This window comes from Channa argus, chromosome 12 (genome assembly GCF_033026475.1).
Source record: "Channa argus isolate prfri chromosome 12, Channa argus male v1.0, whole genome shotgun sequence".
In the NCBI taxonomy this organism is placed as follows: domain Eukaryota; kingdom Metazoa; phylum Chordata; class Actinopteri; order Anabantiformes; family Channidae; genus Channa; species Channa argus.
The window spans coordinates 16,911,872-16,922,692 of record NC_090208.1 but is presented as its reverse complement, the minus strand read 5'-3'; positions in this window follow the sequence as shown (position 1 = coordinate 16,922,692).

Here is a 10,821-nt window from a genome sequence, read left to right as displayed (position 1 = left end):
ACATGCCAAATCAAACATGCGAATCGTGACAAAGACTTCCATACCGGATCGGTCGGGGCCCGGGTTAACAACGACCGCCACCGGTGCTGTTGACCTACAGGGTACCGGTGGAAATTGGACTACTGTTGGTCGAAGACGAAGAAGAAGAGGAGGAAGGTGTGTTCGTAGGCAGAGAGAGAAGAGGAAAGCTAAGAATGTAGGACTGACAGTAGGGACTTTGAATGTTGGTACTATGACAGGGAAGGCTAGGGAGTTGATCGACATGATGCAGAGAAGGAAGGTGGACATACTGTGTGTCCAGGAGACCAGGTGGAAAGGCAGCAAGGCTAGAAGCTTAGGAGCAGGGTTTAAGTTGTTTTACCATGGGTCAGATAGGAAGAGAAATGGAGTAGGAGTTATATTGAAAGAGGATTTTGTGAGGAATGTTCTAGAGGTGAAAAGAGTATCAGACAGGTTGATGAGTCTGAAGCTGGAAGTTGAAGGGGTGATGTTCAATGTTGTGAGTGGTTATGCCCCACAGGTAGGATGTGAGTTAGAAGAGAAGGAGAAATTCTGGAGTGAGTTAGATGAAGTGATGCAGAGCATCCCCAGAGGTGAGAGAGTTGTCATTGGTGCAGATTTCAATGGGCATGTAGGTGAAGGGAACAGAGGTGATGAGACTGTTATGGGCAGGTTTGGTGTTCAGGACAGGAACGCAGAAGGTCAGATGGTGGTTGACTTTGCAAAGAGGATGGAAATGGCTGTAGTAAACACTTTCTTTCAGAAGAGGCAGGAACATAGGGTGACGTACAAGAGCGGAGGGAGAAGCACTCAGGTAGACTACATCTTGTGTAGACGTTGTAATCTGAAAGAGATCAGTGACTGTAAAGCATTGGTAGGGGAGAGTGTAGCCAGACAACACAGGATGGTGGTGTGTAAAATGATGCTGGTGGTGAGGAAGATAAGGAGGACTAAGGCAGAGCAGAGGACGAAGTGGTGGAAGTTGAAAAAGGAAGAATGTCGTTTAGTTTTCAGGGATTTGCTGAGACAGACTCTGGGTGGTTTGGAGGTGCTTCCAGATGACTGGACTACTACAGCTAATTTGATCAGGGAGACAGGTAGGAGGGTACTCGGTGTGTCATCTGGAAAGAGGAAAGCGGACAAGGAGACTTGGTGGTGGAACGAGGAAGTTCAGGAGTGTATACAGAGAAAGAGGTTAGCTAAGAAGAAGTGGGACACTGAGAGGACTGAAGAGAGTAGACAGGAGTACAGGGAGATACAGCGTAAGGTGAAGATAGAGGTGGCAAAGGCCAAACAAAGAGCATATGAGGACTTGTATGCTAGGTTGGACACTAAAGAGGGAGAGGTGGATTTGTACAGGTTGGCCAGACAAAGAGATAGAGATAGAAAGGATGTGCAGCAGGTTAGGGTGATTAAAGATAAGGATGGAAATGTATTGACAGGTGCCAGGAGTGTGATGGGAAGATGGAAGGAGTACTTTGAAGAGTTGATGAACGAGGAAAATGAAAGGGAACGAAGAGTAGAAGAGGTGACTGGTGTGGAGCAGGAAGTAGCAAAGATTAGTAAGAGTGAAGTGAGGAGGACATTGAAGAGGATGAAGAGCGGAAAAGCAGTTGGTCCTGATGACATACCTGTGGAGGTATGGAAGTGTCTAGGAGAGGTGGCAGTAGAGTTTTTGACTAGTTTGTTTAACAAGATCTTGGAGAGTGAGAGGATGCCAGAGGACTTGAGGAAAAGTGTACTGGTACCAATTTTTAAGAACAAGGGAGATGTGCAGAGCTGTGGCAACTACAGAGGAATAAAGCTGATGAGTCACACAATGAAGTTGTGGGAAAGAGTAGTGGAAGCTCGGCTAAGGGCAGAGGTGAGCATTTGTGAGCAGCAATATGGTTTCATGCCTAGAAAGAGTACAACAGATGCAGTATTTGCTTTGAGGACGCTGATGGAGAAGTACAGAGAGGGTCATAGGGAGTTGCATTGTGTCTTCGTAGATTTAGAAAAAGCGTATGACAGGGTGCCGAGAGAGGAGCTGTGGTATTGTATGAGGACGTCTGGAGTGGCAGAGAAGTATGTTAGAGTGGTGCAGGACATGTATGAGAGCTGTAAGACAGTGGTGAGGTGTGCTGTAGGTGTGACAGAGGAGTTTAAGGTGGAGGTGGGTCTGCATCAAGGATCGGCTTTGAGCCCCTTCTTGTTTGCTCTGGTGATGGACAGACTGACAGATGAGGTTAGACAAGAATCTCCCTGGACTATGATGTTTGCAGATGACATTGTTATTTGTAGTGAGAGCAGGGAGCAGGTGGAGGAAAATCTAGAGAGGTGGAGGTCTGCTCTGGAAAACAGAGGAATGAAGCTTAGCCGCAGCAAGACAGAATACATGTGTGTCAATGAGAGGGACCCAGATGGAATGGTGAGGTTACAGGGAGCAGAGGTGAAAAAGGTGCAGGACTTTAAGTACTTAGGGTCAACGGTTCAGAGCAACGGTGAGTGTGGAAAAGAGGTGAAGAGGCGAGTGCAAGCAGGTTGGAACGGGTGGAGAAAAGTGTCAGGTGTGTTGTGTGATAAAAGAGTATCAGCGAGAATGAAAGGAAAGGTGTTCAAGACGGTGGTGAGACCAGCAATGTTGTTCGGCTTAGAGACAGTGGCACTGAAGAAAAGACAGGAGGCAGAGCTGGAGGTAGCAGAGCTTAAGATGTAGAGGTTCTCTTTGGGAGTGACGAGGATGGACAGGATCAGGAATGAGTACATCAGAGGGACAGCTCATGTTAGATGTTTTGGAGATAAAGTCAGAGAGGCCAGATTGAGGTGGTTTGGACATGTTCAGAGGAGAAACTGTGAATATATCGGTAGAAGGATGCTGAGGTTGGAGCTGCCAGGCAGGAGGTCTAGAGGAAGACCAAAGAGGAGATTTATGGATGTAGTGAGGGAGGACATGAAGTTAGTTGGTGTGAGTGAAGAGGATGCAGAGGATAGAGTTAGATGGAGGCACATGATTCGCTGTGGCGACCCCTGAAAGGGAGCAGCTGAAAGGAAAAGAAGAAGAAGAAGAATATACATATTAAAAAAGCACATTATTGTAGGATAATACATATCAGGTTATTTAGCTAAACGTTTGAGGTCATTTGCTTTAAATTATAAAACATGACTTCTGCTTTAAAAATAGTTTTAGAAACAATGCAATTGTTCATTTTCAGTGATGAAATGACAGAAAGACCCTGAGCTCAATGGACGATCTTTAGAGGGGAAAGGGAAACCCACCTACCATCACTTGTGTCTGTGCCACATGTGAAACCTCACTACCAACTAAAGGACGCACACATTGCTGCAAATCAACATGTGCACTAATTCACCACATGTCAGTCAAAAAAGAAGAGCTCAATGCTCCTAAAGATTAAAAGTAATAGTAAGAGGTTACATTAAAGTTACTTAGTTTAAGTGGAAGAAAAACGTTCACAAGATTTAATAATTAACAGAATAATGACAGCAATAAAAGCTGGCACATGCTACAACATAAACTGTAAATATAAGATTGAAAATGAGGACAACACAGCAGCAGCTTTGTTAAAAAAAGACAAACTTTAAACAATTAAACTTTATCTCAAGAACTAAAATAATATCTAATAGGTGTCGAGCGACCTGGAGGCAGGTGCCAGAAGTTTGAGGTCTGGGGGAACAGGCGCGGCAGGATCTCCGACGTTTTGTGGGTGGTGTCTGCCATTAATGGCTCAGGAACTGGAAGCAGCGGTTCAGGGGTCTGGTGGAAGGTTGAATCCGGAACTGGAACAGGAATAGGTGGGCGGCTCACTGACTTGGGGACAGGCGGGACTGTGGTTGGATCCAAAACCGGCTCGGGAACAGAAAGGTCATCAGCCGACCCAGAGACACGGTCAGGAACTGTAAGTGCCGTGGGTGGTGGTGTGACCGAGATGATTGGGTTGGTTTGACTTTGTCCTCCTATGTCTAAGGCCCTTTAAAAAATTGGGGTCAATTTGCTTCTCTAAGAGTGAATGATCAGGGAGACCAAGAAAATAACTCTGGTTGTCCACTTGTTTTCTGTACCAGAGCCAAAACTCAATTGCCTCAGAGGGCTTCATAATAAATCTCTCCCATATGTTACTGGGCCTGTTTATGGTCGGATCATTCTGTCAAGTTTTTGTATGTGGACCCAAAAGTAACACAGAGAAATATAAGTAATTTTATTTCAATGAAGACAACAATAGATGACTATGACTCAAAACAATGACTAGGCAATAAATACAGAACACACGGACCAAGGACCAAACTTAACTTGCTACAGACGGTAGGATTACAGTAAAGGGAGAACTAAAAATCACTCCAACAAGGAGGACAAAACTACTCAAGGTATATTTGCAGATTAGAAATGGACAATATAAAGGGGACACAAATCAGGAAGGAACTAATAACTAGACAGAGTGAACCTAACAGGGGCAGCTGAGTGGGGACCGGACTCGGACTAAAAAGGAACAATATAGCCGAGGGAGACAAAATACCAACTGTGAACAAAACCAAACTAGGAAGTGGACATAGATTAAGCAGGGGGACAGTTGATGTGGCTCATAAACCTAGTGACTAAACAGCTAACAACAAAAACCTGTGAAAACAGAGTAAATGTAAGGAAACAAAACAATAACTAAACCTCAGATCAAGATGTGGGCATCAGAAGTGCTCATGAACAGAGGCAAGAGTCCAAAAACCATGAGACTGGGAAACTCGAAGATGGGGTGAGGCCTGGATTGCAGAGACGAACAAAGACAATGATCTGACAGTGAACCAAGGGGAGAGCTGGAGTTTAAAGGGCAGGGGGACAGGTGAAAGCAATTGTGAGCAGTTATGACATGTGACGCTGGAGACACAAACTGGGGACAGCAAGTGGAGAAAAGGAGGAACAAAATAAAAGACCAGGGCAGGATATGAACAAAAGTTTCGGATCATGACAATATATGCCAATCGTCAAAACAAAGGGTTGTTGTCTGTTCCAACTTCCCGGTGAGGAAAGTCAAAGAAGGCCAGAGAAAAGTGTAGAAGTGCAGTTTTGTTCACACACACATTCCTTCCAACGGGTTATTACTGAACCAGGCCAGTCATTCAGAACATTAGTGTTTATCTTTCAACCTTAAAAATATCAAATCAAATAAAGGCTGTTTTAACTTAAATGAGCACTAATCTGACTATGAGTAGTTCTGCCACAGCCTCAATGTGTTTGTTTCTTATCCTGACTCCTTCTTGTGGTTATTAGAACCAATACACCATCAAAATCTTCTCTAAATATCAGGTCGTGTACCAGAGTTTTTCTCCAATCAAGGGAAAGGTAAATATCAGTGAGAACAGATTAGAAACTTTGGATCGGATTCAACAACTGGACCAGAGTCTGTGTCCTCTGTGAGTCTGTCAGCAGTCGGATGTGGACGGTTAGAGCCTTGTGTCAACTTTTCTGTGTTTCTCTGCAAAGAACCAGAGCTAACGCTGTTAGCTTCAAGCTAAGTTTATCCCCACACAGTTATTTCTCCTGACCTAGTGACTTGAACAATACTGAACACATGGAAAAGAAACTGAATTTAAGAACCAGGACATGGTCCAGGTGTGTCTGATGGATAATAACCTGCCATATATTTTATTTTATACGGAGGATGATGAGTAAACATCACCTGGATTCAGGTAAGACAGCCCAGCTTGACTGTGTGATCTACTTCTGTAAACATTTGAGAGCAACATTACTGTTATATTATTATTGGCCATATGATCAGTGATCGTTAAATTTCAGTTATAAGGCTTTTTCAAAACAATATTTTCAGCATAATGCTTCGTACCTGTGGCTTCTTTTAGAACAGCATGAAGCACCGTGATTCCTACACACAGACCTCAAAGTGGACATTTTACATTTACCTTCCTGCAGAGACGTGCACACATAGCTTGAGCAAACACCCCCAGGTGTAAGAAAAAGAACAGTTTGAAACTAATATGTTATTTGCTGGGTTCATCTGTGATGATAAATTATCTTCTGTTTATATTGTGAACTTTTAAAGTCATCAGTGTTTTATTAGGCTAAAGTAATAGAATTCCCTTGATAGTGTTGGTGAAAAAAGAATACCTTGATAATGGTGAGACCTGAAATACTGACTAAGACAAGAGAATTGTTTGTCTTAAGTTGATTCTATGCATAGAAGGTCAGGCAGTCATACAGAGTGCTAAGCAGTCTGCAGAGTGTGACAATGTTTCACTGAAAGTAGCTTCCTTTTGTAATAGCAGAGAATCTCTCCTACAGTTTCAGCTCCTCCCTCCAGAGGAGAACAAGGTCACATTTGTGGTTTCATCCTCAGTACATACCAATTCAGAGGCATTGAAAAGAGCCATATAACCTTGAATATCAGGCAGAGGAAGATTACAGCAAGCACCAAAAGCTCACACAGAGGCTAATGAGTACAAGAGTGCAAAAAGTTCAACATAACAAGTTACGTTTCAGTTCCGAAACATTTTTCATTACAATAGGATTTGTCTAAAATGTGCAGCTTTCCTTGATCAGTCTCTTAAAGTCGAACTCTTTGGTGCTCGTTATTGTTCTGTTTTTAAGAAGTGCATATACCAATTATGCCGTTTTATGTGGCTGTGAGCTGAAAACTGTAGTTTGTTTTACCTCATGTCACAATAGAAATGCAGAATGTGTGAAACCATCAAATCATAAACAACACATTGTTGTGTTTTTCTTCATTGTTTTATACAGTTTACCTGTTAACTGATACCTAAGAAAACTCAAACAATCCCTTTGTAACAGAAGCAGGAAGTTGTCAGTTCCTTTTACACATTAAATGTTTTCGCTCAGAGCAATATTGAAAAAGTTTCACACCAGAGCAGAAAAAAGAAGAGGTTTTAGTCCAGACGTGAGGCGTCATTCTTCTTGATGCTGCCCTCCCCCAGCACACCACAGCATAGAAGAGTGCACTCACCTCAACAGTCTGCAGAACAACTGCAGCAGCTTTTTGCAGAGGTTGAAGTATGCCAACCTTCTGAGGAAGTACAAGAGGCTTTGACCTCACTTGCACAGAGCATCTGTGTTAGCAATCCAGTCCAGTTTATCATCCAGCTGCACTCTTAGGTATTTGTAGCTCTTTACAAACTCCACACAGTCACCATTGATACTCACAGACTTCAGTTGAGGCCTGGGCCTCCTGAAGTCCATCACCATCTCCTTCGTCTTGGTGGGGTTGAGGTGGAAGTGGTTGGGGAAAGCCCTGGAACAGTTTCTTATACTCCTCCTCCTGTCCACTGCTGATACAGTCCACGAAAGAAGTGTTTTCCTACTTTTGCATGTGGCAGGACTCTAAGTTGTACTGGAAGTCTGATGTGTACAGGGGGATTAGGACCAGTCCCCCTGTTGCACATACTGAGGTCTGCCTGTCAGGTAGTCCATAATCCATCTCACCATGTGTGAGTCCACTCTCGTCTCTGTCAGTTTATCTCTGTGGAGTATAGCCTGGATGATTTTCCAGGCCCTGTAGAATGTAATTCTCACAGCCCCACTGCCCCTGTCCAGGTGAGAGAGGGATCAGTGTAGCATGTATATAATGGAACTCCCACCTTCTCCTCTAATGCAAATTGCAAAGGGTCCAGAGCATGGTGGACTGTAATGTCGGTGCGACTAGCCTCTAGTCATTCAGCTCTCCAGGGCATGGAGGACTGGGATGATGCAGAATGTTTTCCACAGCTGAGGGACCCTCTCCTGTTCCAGACATAGGTTGAAGATGTGCTGTAGTGGGTCACCCAGCTTCAATGCACAGGCCTTCAGCAGCCATGGCGATACTCCATTTGAGCCAGCTGTTTTGGACCTGGGCTTCCGTGATTGTGGGTGCTGGGACACTCTCTTCCATACTGAAGTTGGTACCTGGGGAGAGGGAGAGAGAAGAAGGGGGAGTTGGGGGTGCAGCGTTATAAGGTGTGAATGAGTTGAGGTGATCAAACCTGTTGAAGTTGTTCAGCTGCTTTGCTCTCTCATCTCTTTTAATGTTGTCACCTGTCATCAAGCTGCACTGTCTCCATTATGTCCCAAACTTCCTTCATGCTGTTATTCTGCAACTTCTGCTCCAGCTTCTCCCTGTACTACTTGTTCGCCCCCCTGAGTCCAGCTCAGGGGGGCGAGATGAGGGGAGTTCCCTCTGCACACACTTTAACTCCTGCTGATCACAGGCCTTAAAGGCCCTCTTCTTCTGGTTTAGAAGACCTTTGATGTCACTTGTGATCCAGGGCTTATTGTTAGCATAGCAGCGTACAGTTCTAACCAGAACAACGTCCATGCAGAAGTTGGTGTAGTCAGCAGTGCCCTCAACCTTCTCGATGTTCCCACTGTGTGACCCCCGCAGTACATCCCTGTCTGCAGTTTCAAAGCAGTCTCTCAGAGCCTGTTCTGCCTCAGGAGACCATTTCCTGGATGAGCATGTGGTTGTGGGTAGCCCCCTCACTCTTGGTTTGTAGTGAGGTAGAAATAGAATAAGGTTGTGGCCTGTTTTCCCCAGTGCAGGTAGCAGGGTGATGCTGTTTGTGTGAGCTGCCACCATTAATACCTGTACCACGGCAACCTCACTTCTAACACACACATTACTGAAAATGTGCACAATTTACCACATGCTGGTTTAGAGGGAACTTAATTTAAAACTCCTACATCAGCACATTTTACTTTAGGTTTTAGTGAAGAGTAGATTTTTAAAAATTAGGAGTAATAAATGGTTGGCTAGGAGCACAAGTTTTTATCCATTAGCTGAATAATGAGAACAGCTGACAGATGGTAAAATAAAGTATATTGCGAATGAAGACAAAATAATAAAAATGTTTAATATAGAGATGTAAAGGGTTGTTTAAAACACAAGAATTTGTAAAACCACACTATTAGCAAAGCAACACTGACATCTTGATGACAGGTGTAAGTACAAGTTCTGCAACATCGCCCCCACACAGATGAATGAGGTATTACATGATTTCATGGCGCCCTCTGTTGGACACTAATTAGAATTACACTGAATATACTGTGTGTCTATGTTTTAGCTTTACTATGTAAACTTTTAAAAAAGAAATTATGGTGTAAGGTCAATAGTCTTAACATTATATGGAAGATCAGCAAAGGAGATAAAGCTATTTAATCAGGAGCTGATGTACAGAGATGCTTCTGCGTTTCCATCTTTGTTGCTTTTCAGTAACATCAGCCTGTTTAGTTTAGAACACAAACATCAAAACATGATTGCTGTCACTATTTAATTATGACAATAGACAAAAATTGGTAAACACAAATAAAACCTGATTTTAAAAAAAAGTGCAACGGTCTATGATATTTCTGATATCACTATGATCAAGGATTTTACTTTCCTTTTGGTCAGAAATTCTGAAACGCTTGTGGCTCTGATGTGCTCCCCTCTCCTGCGTCCTCCGTGCCAACAACATCCAAAACATAGAGGTTTTGTAAGGTACTAGGTTTGAGTATTAGATTGGACCCAATAAGGCGCCTGACACAACTGCTCAGTTTATATAAGGTTTATTATTAAATAAAGAATAATTATAATAGTGAGCAAAAACAGGATGAGATGTGGCAAGTCCTCCGACTCGCTAGATGGTGCTGAACTCCAGTCTATGAAAGAGGACACAAAGATTAGAATCTTGAGTCACTTGAGGGATATGGTGTCTGAACATGAAAACAAAAACTTACTAGAGTCAGTTGGAGGATGAGCAGAGTCTAGAGGAGAAGCAAAGTTCTTAAGGGTAAGAGTGGAGTATGGTCCTGGTAGAGTTTACAAATGTTGAGATGCAGCAGGGTTGAGTAACTTGAAGATAGGTTAGGGGATAATAATAGTGAAAATTACTCCCAATTCCATTAGTGACATAATTAGCAAACTACAAAATCCCTTTTGTGACCCAGTGCAACAGTCTCACAGCTTTGGATTCCATAAATCGTATGTGACACAAACATGGTTCTTAACGTTGGTATGAGAATTCTTACAGTGGATCTTTACTTGGCGGAGTCCTTGATACTGTCTTGGTTAACAATGGTCCACATAAAAACCTTGAGTGGATATTCATTTGGTGAAGTCCTTGATACAGGTAACTTGAACAAATGGTGGATACTCGTCTGAGTGGTAGTAAATAATCACATAACTTGGTAAAAACGTAACATAACATGATCAAAAAACGTAGACATGACGTGGTAAATCTTAACCTTATAATCACGTGGTTACAAGTGCTTGTGAAAAACTTGATCCCTCGTGGGCAGATAACAGCGTAATCCTGGTTATTCATAAGGTTGGCAACAGAGAGTCAATAGGGAGAGTTACTCACATAACCAAAGTAGAAGACAGAGTCAGGTCACAAACGTAGCGTGGTCCGAACAATAGATGGCAAAGATGATTCAGATGAACGCTGGAAAGCTGCGGTGAGAAAGCAGACGATCTAGCAGCTTGGGGAGGGAACTGAGGAGGTTTATAAACAGAGGGGTGAGAACAGGTGAAACTTATGGCCGGTGATTAGTAAATCAGAGAAAAATGTTACAGGACCAGGAACAGGAAGTGTATATATATATATATATATATATATATATACACTGTATAATTCACCAATCCAATATTTGATTATAGTTTAAATAATATATACAATATTACATAAACTAGAGGCTAAATGAAAAGGACAATTGTTACCTTCAGCATTTCCGTAGATGAGTGAACTTGACACTAAAATAAAGATTAAAACCTCATCAGTCGATCGGACAGAAACTCAAAATCATTATCAACAACAATCAACAGTTTTAGAAGAGACGGTTTTTCCTTATAA